The sequence below is a fragment of the Apodemus sylvaticus genome, chromosome X, assembly GCF_947179515.1.
Source record: "Apodemus sylvaticus chromosome X, mApoSyl1.1, whole genome shotgun sequence".
In the NCBI taxonomy this organism is placed as follows: domain Eukaryota; kingdom Metazoa; phylum Chordata; class Mammalia; order Rodentia; family Muridae; genus Apodemus; species Apodemus sylvaticus.
Genome location: NC_067495.1, coordinates 63,661,411 through 63,681,662, shown reverse-complemented (window position 1 = coordinate 63,681,662; position 20,252 = coordinate 63,661,411). Strand labels below are relative to the sequence as shown.

Sequence of the window (20,252 nt, the reverse complement as noted above, 5' to 3'; positions counted from 1 at the left end):
ACAGGCTTTTTTTTTTTTTTTTAAATCAGAAAGATAGCATCTGAAAACAAAGTTGAAAGTGATAAATGTAGAGTCAAGAACTCCACTAAGGACTCCGGTTAAAGAAAAATGGAGTGGCAGTGCAGAGCCTTAAAAGTTCAAGGCTACCCTGGCCCACATACATACTGAGTTCCAGTTTACCCAGGGATGCACAGTGAGACCCTGTCTTACACACAACACACACACAAACCCTACATTCCTATTTTTACCACTGATAGTGAAACCCAACACTAAAAGCAGCAATTACTGGCATAAAAAATCTTGAGAATGAAAAGTCGATTTAAGGGTGTGTGTGTGTGTGTTTTTTTAAGATTTATTTATTTATTATATGTAAGTACACTGTAGCTGTCTTCAGACACCAGAAGACGGATGGTTGTGAGCCACCATGTGGGTGCTGGGATTTGAACTCATGACCTTTGGAAGAGCAGTCGGTGCTCTTACCCTCTAAGCCATCTCTCCAGCCCCATGGGTGTGTGTTTTAACATAGCACTGCATCTAAAATGAGTTGGTCTTCACAATCAAACCCTCACTCCAATGCCTGCCTTAAGGGTTTTCTATGTGTAGTCTCCCCAGTTAACATAAACATTCCAACCATCACTTTTATCCTATAATTCCATTTACCTTGGACTTCACTTTCAGCCTTATTCTAATTTCTTAGGTTTTCATATTTATTAGTCAACTTTCATTTTCATTATGCAAGGATCTGATAAATAGAGTTTTATTATTTGCTATGAATGCTGGCTAGGTCCTCATGTGTGTATATTTAAGTAGTGAGCTCAGATGTTTTACTATTCATTTTTTAAAAAATGACCATGTGTGGGGCTGGAGAGATGGCTCAGTGGTTAAGAGCACTGACTGCTGTTCAAATCTCAGCAACCACATGGTGGCTCACAACCATCTGTAATGAGATCTGATGCCCTCTTCTGGTGTGTCTGAAGACTGCTACAGTGTACTTACATATAATAAATAAATCTAAAAAAAAAAAAAAAAAAGACCATGTGTTTTCTAGCCAAGTTGGCTAGGAACTGACTATGTAGCCCAAGCCAATCTGGAACTAGCTGCAATCCCCTCCTGCCTCTCTGCCCTTTAGAGTGCTAACATTACAAGCGTGAGCAACCAGCCCAGATATGATTACTATGTTTAATGTGAGCACTTTCTGTTCTCACAGAGGCCCTGGTTTGATTCCCAACACCCACCTTGTGGTTCATAACCATCTATAACTTCAGTTACAGGGGATCCTAGCAAACCCTCTTCTGACATTGGTGGCCAACAGGCATACCGTGATACAAACATGCAGACAAGCAGAACACTCATACACATAACATCTAAAACAATAATAATATAGAGTCTAATTGCACATGGATTTCACTAGAAAGCCCTACTTACATTGCACAGAAAAGGCTGTCCAGCTGCCTCAGGCATGCCAATGCAGGTACACGTAACAAGTTTTCAGCTTTGTTTTTGAGTAACCCACTCATTATTCACCAAATCTGAGGCTATTTCTATTCAACAGTGCAAGAGAAGAAAGGCAGATCTGTGAGTCTGAGGCCAGCCTGGTCTACAGAGCTAGTTCCAAGACAGTCAGGGTTTGTTACACAGAGAAACCCTGTCTCAAAATCAAAAAAAGCAAAAACAAAACAAAACAAAAAACCACCACCAACAACAACAAAAACCAAACGAGCGCAAGAAAGAAACCATTCGAATTTGACTGCATATGGACATAAAACCTTTAGATAAAAGACGCACTTTCAAATCAAATGAGGTCTTAAGAATGGAGCCTAAACCTGTCTCTTTACCAGACACAGGGCAGCCAAAAGGTAGCCATTTGCAATCCAGGACAGGCTTTGGCTAACACCCAAAGCCAACCTCTTTTTTAAAGAGGTCTAGCCTCTAGAGTTATGAGAGGCTGTTTTCTAACTACCCAATAATGTATTTATTATGCTAATGAGCTGATTAAGACATTAGGTAAAGGTGTTTTACAAAGAAACAGTAAAAAAGACACACATACCGTGTGCCTTGGCCTACCTAGCTCGTGATTCCTTTTCTGGATGTTTTCATAACCACCTTAACCTCTAAGAAGACACAGAGACACAAGTAGCACTAGAGTGCTGTATTTGTTACTTGCTGTAACAAATTCCTACAAACTTGGGGGCTTAAAGCAACACAGATTTATAACCTTATAATTTTAGAAGTCGGAAGTTCAGTGAGACACACCCAGTTGTTGTTGTGGTGTTGTTGAAATTGAGATTATCAGCTAGGGTGCACTCCTTTTGGAAGTTTTAGAAAACTCATTTCCTTGGCCCTTTCAGCTTCAAATTTCCTAGCTAGTGATTCCTTACCTTTATGTCCATAGCCGGACAGTCTTTGTCAAGCTTTTATCTCTGCCATTTCAGTGAAATGATACCTATACCGTCTGGGTGAATCTTTCTATCTCAAGGTCAGTTAATTAGAAACCTCAATTTCTTTCTCCAATGTAATATAGTATATTCTGGGGATTCAATGCTTATTCGTCTGCCTACTAACACAGACAAAATTTGCACAGGTATTACAAAACCAGTACTTTCCAAACCTTTCTTCTCTTCCACATTGAAAACTGAACATTAAGCCAAACATGGCGGCAGACGCCTTTAAAATCAGCGTTGTTCTGCTGAAGACAGAGGCATGCAGATGTTTGTGAGTCTGAGGTTATTTACTAAGACCTTGTCTCAGAAATAAGAAACATTGAAAAAAAATAAAATTCACCCCCAAACCGCATCAAAACCAAAGCTGATCGTTAATTTCCCTCCTTTCTAAACTGCATGATTTTCCAGTTACAAACCACTGAGAATTGTTTTCTCTTGCCCTCCACCCCCCACCCAGAAAATACTCCTTGTTCCGGGTAGTAAAGACTTGATATTAATGGGTTTTCAAAGCACTCAGATTATTTTTGAATTTCAGTAATACCAGAGATCAGGTCACTATGTACCTCGGAAATAAACGGAATGCAGAATGAAAATTTAAGGTCTCTCTCGGCTTCCGGGGCCGCTCAAAGAAAGTTACCATAGACTTAGTTACTAGTTCTTGGTAATTTCACATGCTACCAGTAATTTTTCCACTTTACCAAACCTGTGCTTTTGTTTGGCTAAGAGTGCAGTTCCCACATTCTTTCATCAACTTTAATCCGAAGGTGTACAATCAGAAAACCCCATTACATTGGAGGTAAAAGCACATTAGTTTTTAGTATGATCACATGGCGGTAAAATTATTGTACAAAAGAATATAGTCAAGAGCAAAAATGTTACCTGAGATACTTGCTGTGATGTAATATTGCTGAATTTGACTGGAGCAAGGTTAAAATATTAATATTCCAAAGAGCTCATTTGGACACGAGGCATCCCTGAGGTGAGACTGCAGATTCTAGCAGGGCTGCTAGCCACGCCTTAGCTATCTTTCCGTCTCTGTTCTAAGCGCCAGGCTTATTTATTGCTTTGTATATCTGCCTATAACATTTTAGCCACCCCTCCCAGACATTTTCATCACCTCTGCTTTGTCTGGCAGACATTTTAGTCGACCTCATGGGTTATGAGGCAGGCATTTTATCCCCAGGTCCCCGGCAGGCATTTTAGTAAAGTCTCCCGGTCCCAGGCAGCCATGTCAGCCATTAGTCCAGGTCCCAGGCAGGTGTTAGCTATCTTTCCAGGTTCCCTGCCCCGTAGTCTAGCCACTTGTAAGGGACAGACATTTTAAGTTTTGTCTCCAGGGGGACCGGGCAGGCATTTTAGTAAAGTCTCCAGGTCCCAGGCAGCCATGTCAGCCATTAGTCCAGGTCCCAGGCAGGTGTTAGCTATCTTTCCAGGTTCCCTGCCCCGTAGTCTAGCCACTTGTAAGGGACAGACATTTTAAGTTTTGTCTCCAGGACCGGGCAGGCATTTTAGCGATCTCCCCACTCCTGGCAGGCATTTTAACTATGGGTTCGGGACCCGGCAGGCATTTTAGCGACCCTGCTACCTGGCAGGCATTTTAGCGATGGGGACCCGGCAGGCATTTTAAGTATGGGGTGGAGACCCGGCAGGCATTTTAGTGATCAGGACCCGGCAGGCATTTTAACCATGGGGTCGAGACCTGGCAGGCATTTTAGTGATCAGGACCCGGCAGGCATTTTAACTATGGGTTCGGGACCCGGCAGGCATTTTAGCGATCCAGCTACCTGGCAGGCATTTTAGCGATGGGGACCCGGCAGGCATTTTAGTGATGGAGACCCGGCAGGCATTTTAGTGATCAGGATCCGGCAGGCATTTTAACCATGGGGTTGAGACCTGGCAGGCATTTTAGTGATCAGGACCCGGCAGGCATTTTAACCATGGGGTCGAGACCCGGCAGGCATTTTAGTGATGGGGACCTGGCAGGCATTTTAACCATGGGGTCGAGACCCGGCAGGCATTTTAGCGATCCCGCTACCTGGCAGGCATTTTAGCGATCCCGCTACCTGGCAGGCATTTTAGCGATGGGGACCTGGCAGGCATTTTAACTATGGGTTCGGGACCCGGCAGGCATTTTAGCAATCCCGCTACCTGGCAGGCATTTTAGCGATGGGGACCCGGCAGGCATTTTAGTGATGGAGACCCGGCAGGCATTTTAGTGATCAGGATCCGGCAGGCATTTTAACCATGGGGTCGAGACCTGGCAGGCATTTTAGTGATCGGGACCCGGCAGGCATTTTAACCATGGGGTCGAGACCCGGCAGGCATTTTAGTGATGGGGACCTGGCAGGCATTTTAACCATGGGGTCGAGACCTGGCAGGCATTTTAGTGATCGGGACCCGGCAGGCATTTTAACCATGGGGTCGAGACCGGGCAGGCATTTTAGTGATGGGGACCCGGCAGGCATTTTAAGTATGGGGTCGAGACCTGGCAGGCATTTTAGTGATCGGGACCTGGCAGGCATTTTAACCATGGGGTCGAGACCCGGCAGGCATTTTAGTGATGGGGACCCGGCAGGCATTTTAACCATGGGGTCGAGACCCGGCAGGCATTTTAGTGATGGGGATCCGGCAGGCATTTTAACCATGGGGTCGAGACCTGGCAGGCATTTTAACCATGGGGACCTGGCAGGCATTTTAACCATGGGGTCGAGACCTGGCAGGCATTTTAGTGATCGGGACCCGGCAGGCATTTTAACCATGGGGTCGAGACCTGGCAGGCATTTTAGTGATCGGGACCCGGCAGGCATTTTAACCATGGGGTCGAGACCCGGCAGGCATTTTAGTGATGGGGACCTGGCAGGCATTTTAACCATGGGGTCGAGACCTGGCAGGCATTTTAGTGATCGGGACCCGGCAGGCATTTTAACCATGGGGTCGAGACCCGGCAGGCATTTTAGTGATGGGGACCCGGCAGGCATTTTAAGTATGGGGTCGAGACCCGGCAGGCATTTTAGTGATGGGGACCCGGCAGGCATTTTAACCATGGGGTCGAGACCTGGCAGGCATTTTAGTGATGGGGACCCGGCAGGCATTTTAACCATGGGGTCGAGACCTGGCAGGCATTTTAACCATGGGGACCTGGCAGGCATTTTAACCATGGGGTCGAGACCCGGCAGGCATTTTAGTGATGGGGACCTGGCAGGCATTTTAACCATGGGGTCGAGACCTGGCAGGCATTTTAACCATGGGGACCTGGCAGGCATTTTAACCATGGGGTCGAGACCTGGCAGGCATTTTAGTGATCGGGACCCGGCAGGCATTTTAACCATGGGGTCGAGACCCGGCAGGCATTTTAGTGATGGGGACCCGGCAAGCATTTTAAGTATGGGGTCGAGACCTGGCAGGCATTTTAGTGATGGGGACCCGGCAGGCATTTTAACCATGGGGTCGAGACCTGGCAGGCATTTTAGTGATCGGGACCGGCAGGCATTTTAAGTATGGGGTCGAGACCTGGCAGGCATTTTAGTGATCATTTTGGGACGGCAGGCATTTTAGTGATCGGTTCAGGACCGGGCAGGCATTTTAGCGATAGGGGCCTGGCAGACATTTTAACTATGCGTTCGGGACCTGGCAGGCATTTTACCTTTGTCTCTGCGTAGACATTTAGGGCATTTTAGGGACCTCTCTGCTGCTCAGCAGTCATTTTAACCATCTCTTCGGCTGTCTAGCAGACATTTTAACCATTGCACCACTGTTCCGCCAAACACTTCTGCCAGTTCTCCAGTGTCCCGACTCGCACTTCTGCCACCTCCCCACGGTCCTGCCAAGGACTTCTGCCACCTCCCCACGGTCCTGCAGGCACTTCTGCCACCTCTCCAGTGTTCTGCCACCTCCCCACGGTCCTGCAGGCACTTCTGCCACCTCTCCAGTGTTCTGCCACCTCCCCACGGTCCTGCCAAGGACTTCTGCCACCTCCCCACGGTCCTGCAGGCACTTCTGCCACCTCTCCAGTGTTCTGCCACCTCCCCACGGTCCTGCAGGCACTTCTGCCACCTCTCCAGTGTTCTGCCACCTCCCCACGGTCCTGCCAAGGACTTCTGCCACCTCCCCACGGTCCTGCAGGCACTTCTGCCACCTCTCCAGTGTTCTGCCACCTCCCCACGGTCCTGCCAAGGACTTCTGCCACCTCCCCACGGTCCTGCAGGCACTTTAGGCATCTCTCCTCTCCCTAGCCCGTATCTCACCCACCGTTCCGCTCAGGCCACCTGTCCGGCTTCTTCCATCACGCGCTTGCGGCAGCCACCTCCCAGGAGTGGGTACAGGTCCTACCCCGACTACTGCAGGTCTCAAGAACTGTAGACAGCATGGAAAGCGAGGAGAGCAGAGCAACCGAGCAAAAGCGCAGAGCGCAAGTGTGTGGTGCTCGCGGGTCCCAGTGGAGCGCGACACAGCGCCTCCGAGGACCTTGCAGAGATTGCACCCGCCACAAGCGCTGCACTGAGGAGGTTTGAGGAAATGTGGGGAGGGACCTAGGGCTTTTGAGGCGTGGGCTTGAGAGGGCGTGGTCAGCACACTAGCCCGACTGCGCAGAGAAGGAGGGCACAGCTTAGGGGAACCGAGTATGGACCTTGTGGGAGGCGTGGAAAAGGATGGGTGTGTAACCTGAGCCCACTTACCTTTCAGAGAGCTGGGAAGCAGTTCTAGGCAGTTGGGTGGCCAGCAGGTAGCAGCCACCTTGGTGGAGTGGTCCTTGGTGAGTGTTGGAACTCTGGGAGCCCAGAGACCAAAACCGCCAGGCTCAGCTCCTACACAACCTCGTCTGTACTATGGCGCTCCACTCCACCTCGGTGTTTGGTCTGTGGCAGACTGCCTGCACCCCAACCCTTTCCTCCCCAGTCTTGCCTCCTCCTGCCCCCTCGCTTAAACTCTTATGGTCTCTATGGCCAAGTATGAGAGAAACCTGCTGTAATGGATTAATATGCCTCTCCTTCAATTGACAAAAGACTTAATCTCCTAGAGAATTTTTTCCTTAAAATGTACACATATAAATTTCAAGAAATATATAAAAGCCAGTATCAGTGAAAACTGAGCAACGTGCCTAGAGGCCTATAAACATGCAAGAAGTTTATAGAACACCAATTAGACTGACTGGACCAGAAGACAAAATCCTCCTGCCACACAATAAGCCAATTTTCTTTTCAAAGAATTTTTTTTTTTTAGAATATTTTTATTTTGTGGGTGTGGGTGTGTTTAGAGCCCATAGAGATCAGCTGAGAGCATCAGATGCCCCGGAACTGGAGTTCCAGGACTGTGAGCTGGTACATGGGTGTTTGGGCAATCTAACCTGGGTCCTCTGCAAAAGCAGCCAGTGCTCTTGGCCATTGTGCCATCATTTTAATCACAATGTCAATTTTCAGTGGCCAAAACTTTGCTGGTATGTGATACAAATTTTATAAAAGTAGAAAATGAGGGGAAATTGTTTACAGAGAAATAGGATGTAGCATTACTGAAGCCCAAGGGAGGAAACTAAGAATTCTGAGTGCAAAAGACATATTCTCAAGTAAAATGGATCCAAAAATGTCCAAGAATGTGATATTTTGGCAAAAGCCCTATATACCATCCAGACAGGTCTGAAATGTTAAAAGAATTAGAGCCTTTAAGAATTCTAGCATCTTTCACATACAATAGAAAGTACCAAAAAAAGCTGGATTGAAATCCTTTCATGTTCTTAGTACCATCTTTCCCATGTTCTTAGTATGTCTGCAGTTTGTTGTGCTTGGCACAGGTCTGTAATTGCAGCACTTGGGTCTATGACGTTTTAGGTGTTCAGGGTTATCCTCTTTGGCTATATAGTGAGTTTGAGGCCAGGCTGAGATGCATAAGATGCTTTAATTCCTGCACTTGGGAGGCAGAGGCAGGAGGATCTCTGACTTTGAGACCAGACTGATGTACAGAGTAAGTTCTAGGACAGCCAGGGCTACACAGAGAAAACAATCTGTCTTGAAAGCAACCATAATGCTGGTATTGATTAGTACTATAGGTAGAGAGGTAGTTGTTAACTGATAACATTGATTACCTAACAAAATAAGTTGACTGTGAGAATTTCTAGGATGTACAGGAGAAAACAAACTGATTTCTAGAAACCATCACCACATTTTAAAAATAATATTTTTATTAATTCTTTGGGAATTTGACATATGTAATATATCATTCTCGTTCCTTTCTCTGACCCCTTGAAGATCTGCCACTTGTCACCCTTTCTCAACTTAATCTCCTCATTAAAAAAGAATAGTAACCCACAGTGTCCAATTGTGCCGGATATCAGCCATCCACTGGGGCAAAAAGACCCGGACTCCTCCTCTCCCAGAAGCCATCAACTCTAAATAGTGCTTCCTTAGGCCTGGGACACCAGCTTGTTCACGCAGCCACAATTCACAAGTGCAGCCGTCCTGCCCTGAAGGTACTGTTTTGCTCTGGTTCAGCTTTGCCTGTCCATCACAAAGTCTTTCTGTTTCCTCTTCTGCCATGGACACTGGTCCTTGGGGGGAGGGGACTGCTTGTAAAAATGAAGCTCATGAGCAGACTTCAGGAAGCCCATTGAACTTGTGAAACCTTGTGCTTACTATTTGCCCTGGCTATGTATTGTGGAGAACATTTTCTTGATGCTAAGAATCACTGGTGTCAGAGACAAATCTGCAATCTGTGAAGTTTACTGAACCTCTCTGCTTAGCATTTGGGGGGATGTGGTTAGTAAATGTTTTATTATATGCCTTTCCTATTTTCTTTTTTGGAGTCATTTTTGGCAGGAAAAAATAGTAATAAAATGAAGAGTTTGAGGTTGAAAAATATAAAACAGCAACCAAAAGAAAATACTCACTTTAGAAATGAGTACATTCAAATATACCTGAGAAATCATTACATTAAAACTATATAAAATGAAGCCAAAAGGTAGTGATACACACCTTTAATCCCAGCACACAAGAGGCAGAGGCAGAAGCAGAGAGGCAGAGGCAGGTGGATCTCTGAGAATTGAAGGCCAGCCTGGTCTACAAAGCAGGTTCCAGGATAGCCAAGGCTTTTACATACAGAAACCCTGTCTCAAAAAAGCAAAACAAGACTAACCAGTCAACAATAAATAACAACAGCAAACCCTGTATAAAACACAGTCAAGGGCTGGAGAGATGGCTCAGTGGTTAAGAGCACAGACTGCTTTTCCAAAGGTCCTGAGTTCAAATCCCAGCAACCGCATGGTGACTCACAACCATCTGTAATGAGATCTGTTGCTCTCTTCTGGTGTGTCTGAAGACAGCTACAGTTGACTTACATATAATAAATAATAGATAAATAAATCTTTAAAACACACACACACATGTCAATGGGGGGAGAGGTAGTGTATGTGTGGGGTGTACTCAAATGTCCAACAAAAGTAAAAATTTGCCAGAATCAGTTTTTTGTGTTTGTTTTGGGGAGGGGAGTCTCAGGTAGCTTGGGATATCTTGTTTAACTTAACGCTCCTGCCTCCACCATTCAAGTGGCAATTATAAGCCTTCAATAGCAAACATGGTCAGCCCCAGAATCCCGATAGTCAAAGCTCTGTAATGTAGTCAAAAGCCCACCAGATGGCGACAGAGAGAAGGTGCAGGATTAGGTAGAAGCGGAAGTTCAAGGCCCTCTTTTCCACAGAGAATTTTTCCTGGTCCTAGCTCTCTCTGTCTGGTGGAATGTAACAACGTTGGAGGAAGCAGTTTCTTTTTTTCGGGAAGGAGAAAGATCTAGGAATAACACGTTTGTTACTTCTACACTTATCTGAGCGCTATCTGGAGGAGAGCTTAAGTCAGAGACCAAATAGCTGAGAGCAGTTTGGATAGCAGTGGCCTTAACTCTGGAAAGAGAAAGCATACTGCAGGGGGACAGCTGGCTGCTAGGTAGGTAGTCCCCGCTCAATAAACTAGAACAGCCAACGCCTTGAAAAGAAATATATTTGCAGAGAAATTAAGAGGTTTAAAAGGCACCGTGCACACACGTGCTGATTTTGAAACTTCCTACAAACGATCAAAAGTACATGGAGGTGGATTTGAAGGATCAGCTCATAATGCTGATACAATTCACTGGGAGGACAGTGGAAAATGTGGACATAATTGAGGTTCTGTGTTTTGATTGTTTGGGGGCTCCCTGAAGATCCATCCACTCAGGGCATTACAATTGGTCCACTTACATGAATTTCCTCAGGCAGACATTTACAAATTAATTAAAGTGTTGTTATCTAGGTTATGACAACCCCGTCAAAGCTGGCAAAAGGGATGCTTTGAGGTGAGGATGGGGGAAGAGAGCTTTGAAATTTTGTTTCTACAAATCCTGGGGGAAACTACCTAGTCATCTCTGTGCCTATTACTCAAGTAATAATCAGGAGAAAAAGGGGCAAAAAGTGAAAGTCCTCACTCTGATTGTAACTGGCTTTCAGGTTCACACAGGCAGTAAAGCGAAGGGCAGGATGACATTGAAAACTGCCTGGCTGGGTATTAAAAGTGTGTTTCAACATATAGAGCCCATCTGCAAATCTTAAGAGAGATTGCTTTGTCTTTTTCAAGTTTCTTTTTTGTGTGTTTTTGGTAACTACCAGCATAGCATGTGTACTACCTGCACGGCTAGTAATGAGGAAGTTGGATGCTTGAGTCGGCTGTGTGGTTGCTGGGAATTGAACTCAGGACCTTTGGAAGATCAGCCAGGGATCTTAGCCACTGAGCCATCTCTCCAGCCCCTGTGTATCACATCTTTAAGGAAATTCTCTCAACTCTAGAAAACAGACCCACACAGCCACACACAACAAAGAATGCAGATTTTTATAAAATTTTACACCTCAAATTCCAATATGCAAACAAACTTCAAGTAAATGAGCAGTGGGAGTGTGACAAAATCTTTGGTATGGGACAAATCCACACAGGGTGTCCTTCCAAGGACGTTCTATAGGTCTCAGAACGGAGCCTTCATTAGGCTGATGGGAGCCATCTTTATCCAGCTCTGTTGAGTGAGGGACAGTTTGCTGGGAACAGACCTGGTGACCATCATGTAACAAGGGGAAATTGGCTGTAGGTGCTGGAGCAAGCGACACAAATAAACTTGTTCATTCTTGGACGAGGGGAGCAGTGGGGTCAAAACTCTGAGAAAGAAAGGACAATCTATATCCCAAGAGGCAAGATAATAAAATTCAAAGTGTCAAGGTGACAACCAAAAATGACCAGGCTGGTAGACAGGGCTTCTCTGTGTAGCCTCTGCCTCCCAAGTGCCTGTCTGTGAGATATGTTCTCCTAAGTGAGCTGCCTTGTCGGGCCTCAGTGGGAGAGGAAGCACCTATCCCTGCAGAGACTTGAAGTGTCAGGGTAGGAGGATACCCAGGGGGCCCCCACCTGCTCAGAGGAGGAGGGATGGGGGAAGGATTAGGGGAGGGGGTAACTGGGAGGGGGACAATGAACAGGATGCAAGGTGAATAAGCAAATAAATAATAAATCATATGAAAAAGAAAAGAAAAATAGAAATGAATACAAATTGTCTCCTGGAAATCCAGTGTATATATAGCTAGCCAGAGGACAGTCAATCAAAGAAAGGGCTTGAGTGTATAACACACAACAGTACAAAGGCACAACAGTAGGAAAAACAGGCTTCTCATTTGTAGGCCTCAGTCCTAAGGGAAGACTGTATCCTAGGGTGAAAACCAAGTGTTTCCTTGGAATGTGCTAAACCTGGTGCTGGCCCAGTATCCTCTGCAAAGATACTAGCTCTTAGAATTCTACCTAGACTGCTCCATTTTGCAGCCAGTCTCTTTTTAGCTAGACTCCAGCAAAACAAGCTCAGTGTTTGGTGTTTTGCCATTTGGTCATTAGGTGGCACTATAAGCCCAGGTTTGTGCTAACAGACTTAAAGCCATAGAAAAGAGTGGTAGTTTATTTGTAGTACCTTGCATGACTTTACATGGATACAGCCCTCTGTAGTGCTCTACAGTTTATAGGTAACTCCTATTAAAGGCATTTCAAATCCGACTGGATTAGCATACATTTTTGAGCTGTTGGCACCGTTCTATTTTGTTTACATATGGGTTTTTTTTGCACTCTTAGGGAAACTCATTCCATCAGTCCCACTGCTTCTTGTCAGAACTCCTCAATAAATATTAAAAGGTTGAATTGAAACACAACAATTTGTAACACACACATACATACATATATACAGCAAACACATGGTAGCTCATAGCACATGGTGGCCCACAACCATCTATAATGGGATCTGATTTCCTCTTTCATTGTCCATGAAGACAGAGAACACATATAGATTGAATAAGTAAATAAACAAATAAATAAATGATCTTTAAACATATACCTCTAGACCCATACATGTATACATATGTATATATACATATATGTATATTGTGTGATGTGTGTGGATAATGTGTGTGTTATATAATTATATAACATATAATTAAGAAATTAAAGAATAAGACATCATGAGTTTATGAAAGAGCTGAGGGGACATGGGAGACTTTGATGGGAGAAGAGGGAAGAGAAAATAATCTGAATATAGCTCTCATAAATTCTCAAAACTAAATTTAAAAATAAAAAAGAATTTAACCACATAGAATCACACTAGAAATAAAAGCAAAAGGATATAGAGAAAATTCACAATACACTGAAATACAACTTGTCTAAATATCCAAAAAAATCAAAGGGAAATTATAAAATATGAACATGGATAAAAGCATCTCAAAGTAACAGCACACCAGAAGTTGCAGAATTAAGTAATAGTTGTAGTGGGAAATTTATACTTGTAAATACTGACATAAAAGAAAGATCAAGGGCTGGAGAGATGGCTCAGTGGTTAAGAGCACTGGCTGCTCTTCTAAAGGTCCTGAGTTCAAATCCCAGCAACCACATGGTGGCTCACAACCATCTGTAATGGGATCTGATGCCTTCTTTCATTGTCCATGAAGACAGAGAACACATATACATTAAGTAAACAAATAAAGAAATGATCTTTAAACACATGCTTCTAGACCCATAGATTAGGGTAGCTCTCTGACCTCACCAGAGAAGCTTTTTGTAGTGACCAGGGCTTTAATGTAGAAATTAATGACTAGTCAAAATGGAGAAAATAGTAGCTGTAGAGTGCTCAGTTCTAAATGGGGCATCTATGTCACATTTACATGCAAAGCTCAGAGAAAATCACAGAAGGGGGGGGGGGCAGAAAGATCGCCATCCAGGCTGGGGGTGAAGCAGCATTTTCTGTCAGTGACAGGACTATTGTTTATGAACTCACAGCAGCTGTGATTCGTGCACTAGTTCAAGCCAGTCCCCATTCCGATACTGGGGGAAATACTCGACCTTCAGCTGAGGAGCTATTGGGACTTAGTGGTGTGATCCTCTGATAGATCCATCAACCAGCATTGGATGACCCCATATGCACACATATATATGTATTGTTGGCACAAATGGGACTCAGTGTGTTATTAGAAAACAAAACACCATTAAAAAAACCACCACACCAGGCCAAAGCCATCATTTTTAGCATCACAAAAAAAATTGAATAAAACGAACAATTACTTGGACTGTATCACGGAAATAGCATTCACAAAATTAAAAAGCCTATTAGAGAGAGCAGCAAGTTGCTGATGAGAGAGCAAACAGCTCCTTCCCACAGACAGTGTGAACCTAGGAAAACATAAACTGACACTTTCTTGGAAGGTCCGTTCGAATACATTTAATAATAAAATAATCCAGGCTATCTCAGCTTTCCTGACTTTTCTTCATAGGAATCCTAGAGCATGCTTTTGGTGAAAATGATCTTCACAGTCTGGTAGGGATTGGAACACAAAGAGAAAAGGAAGCATTCTGAAACTCTCCCAGAGCAGTCTGTACTCCTAGCTCCTGCCTCAGATAAATGTGACTCATTAGAAATTCAAGTAGCTGAGACCCTTAACCCCCAGGGGGACCGGCAACTCCTGAGCTCAAACATTGCCCCACCTTAGCTTTCATAAGACCCGAACTGACCTGCAGGGGGGAAAAAGCCCAATCCTAGCCCACCACAGTTCTGCCTAACCGACGGGAGGGCAAACTATACAAGACCCAAGTAGGTTGGCTGTGATGACCACAGTTCAGCGACATAGACACAGCTAATAACACCCTGCCACCTTCAAGGCCTCCTGTAATATCAGAGAAATATAGTAACGGTCATACAACTTAGAACTAATCCAAGTAGTCTCTAGGGAAACCAAAACAACAAATTAGGAAAAATAAAGACACTTGGAGCATTCTCCAACCTCACCTCGGATCCCTCTGGCTGTATCAAACACTAGACACCTGGTATAGCCCTCATTTCCAACCACAGCAAACACTGTATGCAAAGCTCACTAAAACACAAACATCTCAGCAAGAAAATACAGATTAGAACCAAGCTCATGCGCGGTGGACTTCTGCAATGATTAAATGGTAAATCTAATTATGATAAACATGGTAAAAGTGCTAAAACAAAACAGAAGGTTTGGTTTCCGGACCCCGGTTCAAGGACAGAGGTGCATATTTTACATATCAAAGCAGACCTGGCCTCCAGGTTCTCCCAGCATCCCTCAGTCCCTACCAGACAAACCACACGTTCCCAACCTTGAATTTTCCAGCTCAGGGGCTGGGCTGCTCTTTGCCCAGAAGGTTGTTTCCTATGTAATCTAGACAATTCGCGCCCCACCCTTCTCTTCTCTCTTCCCTCTGCGCCCTTTCTCCCCTTTTCTCCTCTCCCCTCTCCCCATGGCGACTCCTCAATCCTTGAGGCCAATAAACTCCCAGAGAGCAGCTCCCCAGTAAACCTACCTTTAATGCGTGCGATCTGGCTTGAATTGGCTCGTTTCAGCGGCAGAGAAATAATCTATCATAGACAACACGCATGAACAGGAGACTAAACCAGAAACACCACAGAACGACGCCCAAAATCAATAGCATTAAGAACTGAGCATTCCAAAAGATTTGGAAGCTAACACTTCAAAAACACACTCCAGAACAACAAATGGGGTGTGAGGGGGAAGGGATTTAGTTAGGGATTTAGCTTGTCATTGATGGTGCATCTCTGTAATCCCCAAATTTGGAAGGCTGAGGAGCATCAGAAGCTCAAAGGCTGCTTGGGATATGTAGGGAGACTTTCCCTCTAACCACAAAGAAACAAACAATGCCAGACAAGCAGAATGTATCAGAAGACAACTGGAAATGGAATAAAAATAAGATAATACCTAAAACCTAATGGGATGAAGCTAACGCAGCATGGGGGTGGGGTGGGGGCGCGGGGGGGTTACAGATGCGCATTTCTAGGTAGAGAAGCCATCTGCAGGAAACCTTGGCAGAAAACAGAAATGATAAAGACTACAGCATAAATAAAATTTTTTAAAATGCTGTTTTTCTTGAAAAAGTTTTTTTAAAAAAAGAAGCTGACAAAACTAAGCTACATCAATAACAAACTCAATTAAATCACATTTAATTGATTTTGTTAAATAGGAGACTTTACAATAAATGCTTTAAAAATCTCTCAAGAGCTGAAGTAGAAGGGATGCTTTCTAACTCATTTCAGGATGCCAGAGTTATCCTGATATTAAGGCCAGAACAAGATACGAAGAAAAGTTAAAATTTATAGCCCACATCCCTGATGATCATCACAATATCCGTAACCCGAATTTGATGGAATTAAAAGATCCAGGTGGGATTTACTCATGGACTGCAAGAATGATTCAACATGGAAAAAAAATCAATGAATGGGGCACGCTGTCACCACGCTACAATGGAGATCAACTTGATAGCATAGAAATCACTTGAAAAACTCAGTGTACTCATGATTAAAAACTCTCAGTAAACCAGGAATAGGAGGAAATTGTTGGAGTGCTTAAGGGCCACATTTGAAAAGCCCACAGACAACATGGCCAATGGTGAAAATCTGAGCACTTTCCCTTTAATACAATGAATGAGCCAAGAATGTTTATGGTCTTAGATTCCAATCCAAATAGAATTGAAAGTCCCGTGCAGAACAGTTGGGCAAGAAAAGGAATCCAGGACTGGGAATGAACCCCAGTCTGTAGAATGCTTCTCTAGAATGCATAAAGCCCTAGGTGCAATCCCAAGCACTGTATAAACCAGGCCTAGCGGTACAAAAGCCTCTAACCCTGATACTCAGGAGGCAGAAGCTAGAGGATCACAATTCAAAGCCACCCTGGGCTACAGACATTGTCTTTTATTATTATTATTATACATGTTTATACTTTTTTCTTTTTTGAAGATTTATTTATTTATTATACGTAAGTACACCGTGGCTGTCTTAAGATACCCCAGAAGAGGGTGTCAGATCTCATTACAGATGGTTGTGAGCCTCCATGTGGTTGCTGGGATTTGAACTCAGAACCTCCGGGAGAGCAGTCAGTGCTCTGAACTGCTGAGCCATCTCTCCAGACTCTTATTATTATTTTTTAAATATCTTAATTGTAACTGACTGGAGTACTCTGCTCACAGATGTCATGATCATTTATGTGGAAGACTTATGAAAGTATTCAAAAAAATCCTTACAACTTGGATAATTCAGCTATAAAGTTATAGGACACAAAGTGAGCATAAAAATGTCAATTGAGGGCCACTGAGATGGCTGGGCAATTACAGGCACTTGCCCCCGAGTGTCACCAATAACAACCTTGTGATGGAAGGAGAGAACCAACTCCCACAAGTTGTCCCCTGACTTCCACATGTGCACTGTGGCATACCAGAGGCCCTTGTCCTGGTTAGTTTTTTGTTAGCTTAATACAACTGGGAAGAGGAACCCCAATTAAGAACATGCCCCCAAAACAGGCATAGAGGCAAATGCCTTTGATCTCAGCACTAGGGAGGCAGAGGCAGGAGGATTGCTGTGAGTTCAAGGCCAGTCCGGTCTACAGAGTGAGTTCTAGGATAGCCAGAATTACATAGTGAGACCCTGTGAAACAAAACAAAAGAGGAAAAACATAGAGGGGGAAGCTTCCATTGGAACTGGCCTCTGGTGCAATCTCATGACTGATGATAGATGGGGGTGGACCCAGCCCACGTGGGTGGAGCTATCGCTGACCTGGTGGTCCTGGGTTCTGTAAGAAAGCAGGCTGAGAAAGCCAGGACGAACAAGCCAGTAACCAGAATCCCTCCATGATCTCTGCATCAGCTTCTGACTCCGAGTACCTGTTTGAGTTCCTGTCCTGACTTCCTTCAGTGATAGACTACAAACTGTAAGCTGCAATAAAACTCTTTTTTCTCTCCACATTGATTATGCTCTTTATCCATCCCAGCAACAGCAACCCCACTTGGGACAGGGGACAAAACCAGGAAACCGTGTTGCTTCATGTTCTCTGCATCAGTTCCTGCCTCCAGAAAATGAAATGAGTGACACTGGCAACAGAGAAAACATTAATGACAGAAATTAAATAAAATGTAATTAAATGCAAAGATACCCTTTGTTCATCGATGTTATATGTTTTGGCTTTTTTTTTTTTTTTTTTTTTGATACAGCCCTGGCTGGCTTAGAACTTACTGTGTAACCAGGCTGGCCTCCAATTTATTTAAAATCTGCCTGTCTCTGCCTCTGAGCCCTGGGATTAAAGGTTTGCACCACTACAGCAAACTTGGCGTTATACTTTAAATATATGGTTTTCTCCTAGAATTTCTCATGGTGTCTTGGTGCTGAAAAGTAGTGGCATCTTTAAGAGGGTTTAATTAATTTTTCAAGAGACTGGCTGAGTTCTTGGATTTTAAGAGGAGGTTGCTATAAAGTGATCCTCGCATCTAACCAATTGCTCTTATGCATATATTATACTGGGCAAAATAGATGTTTCCCCTACCACAACTGTCCTATGAGTTAACACTGCTTCCTACCAGAAACTAAGAAGGTCCTAGCCAGCATAGTCTTGAATGTCTCTGCTTCCAGAATTATAAACTAAATCGATCTTTACTATTCATAATTTGTCTAGTTTGAGGAATGTTGTTATAACACAAAATAGTCTGAGATAACTGATCTGACTAGAATGTTTAATATTGTTTTGTAATGATATATTTATTATTATATGTAAGTCCACTGTAGCTGTCTTCAGACACACCAGAAGAGGGCATCAGATTCCATTACAGATGGTTGTGAGCCACCATGCGGTTGCTGGGATTTGAACTCAGGACCTTTGGAAGAGCAGTTGGTGCTCTTAACTGCTGAGCCATCTCTCCAGCCCTAATATTGTTAAAATATTATTTCTGTTTAAAGTGATCTGTAGTCTCAATCAATACCTATTGCACTCCCAATGTTTTTTGTTTTGTTTTGTTTTTGTATTTTGGAAGTAGCAAAAATAACTATGAAATACATATAGGTAGCTGGGTGGTGGTGGCGCACACCTGTAATCCCAGCACTTGGGAGGCAGAGGCAGGCGGATTTCTGAGTTTGAGGCCAGCCTGGTCTACAGAGTGAGTTCCAGGACAGCCAGGGCTACACAGAGAAACCCTGTCTCAAAAAAAAATACATATAGATGCATGAAGGCCCATGAATAGCCAAAACAATCCCCCTCTCCAGAAGACAAAACCTAGATTTGTGCTTGTTTGTTCATCTATCTCAATAGGGCCTCATATATAGCCCGGGCTTGCCTTGAATTTGGAGTCTGCCTCCCTCAGCCGCTATAGTTCTGGGATTACAGGCATAAACAAATTTCCAGCCAAAACCTTAAGGCTTGCTTGAAACTCACTATGTACACTGACCTCAAACTCACAACAATCCTCTTAAGTGCTGGGATTACATGTATGAGCCACAGTAACCAGCTAAACCCCTTTAACGTTTTATTAGGCTATATTATACACAATGTGAGCACCCTTAGGGCATTCCATACACCTGCAGATGTACCTTGTTCACAGTCACTCCCATTACCCTCTTTTGTTCTCCCTCTCATTTTTAGTGATCCCCCTTTTCTTGTCACTCATTTCTCCTGCTTTCTGGTTTCTAGTATGAGCATGAAAGAAGAGTTATTTACAGGAACATGGCAGATTATTACCAAAGAAAGTATCTCCCCCCTCCTCACTCCCGCAGCAATCAATAAGTACTAATACCTCTTCTGTAGGGAAGACTGAGGCATCTTGGTCCCTTCCCCCTAGAAACTGTTATCTGCCTGCTAGTTCTCAGGGAGCAATGAGGCCTTGTGAGCCTCTCCTTCTAGCAATGGTTAATTGCCTACAAATCCTAAGGAATGCCGGGGTCCCCCTTGTATATCCAGGCCTTGTGCAGGTAATCATAGTTGCTGAGACTGTATGAGTACAACTGCTGCGTTATGTTTGGAAGACAGTATTCCACAATATTTTATCCCTTCTTCCAGTTCTACCTCTCTGCCCTCTTTGCTGTGGTGTTTCTTGAACCTTGGGAAGGAGGAGATGCAGATCCTATGAGGGCTGCTCTTCAACAAACACAGATTCTTAGAACTCAGCTAAAAGTCTCTGCATAAACTTCCTCCTATGAAGTGAACCTCGACTCCAATCAAGTTAATTACCCAAATAAAAATAAAAATAATTGGTACTCTGTGCTCATTCACAAGCTAGAGTCATCCTTCAAAGAGGAGACCTTATTGAAGCTGCAATTTTTTTTTTTAATTAAAAAAGTCAAATCCAAAGCCGGGTGGTGGTGGCATATGCCTGTAATTCCAGCACTTGGGAGGCAGAGGCAGGTGGATTTCTGAGTTCGAGGCCAGCCTGGTCTACAGCGTGAGTTCCAGGGCAGCCAGGGCTACACAGAGAAACCCTGTCTCGAAAAAACCAAATC

The 20,252-nt window shown here is 44.1% G+C and overlaps 1 pseudogene; it reads right to left on the bottom strand.

The window, feature by feature from the left end:
• Positions 1-19,367, bottom strand: part of LOC127674518 (uncharacterized) — a 38,496-nt pseudogene extending 19,129 nt beyond the window's left edge.
• Between the last annotated feature and the right edge of the window lie 885 nt (positions 19,368-20,252).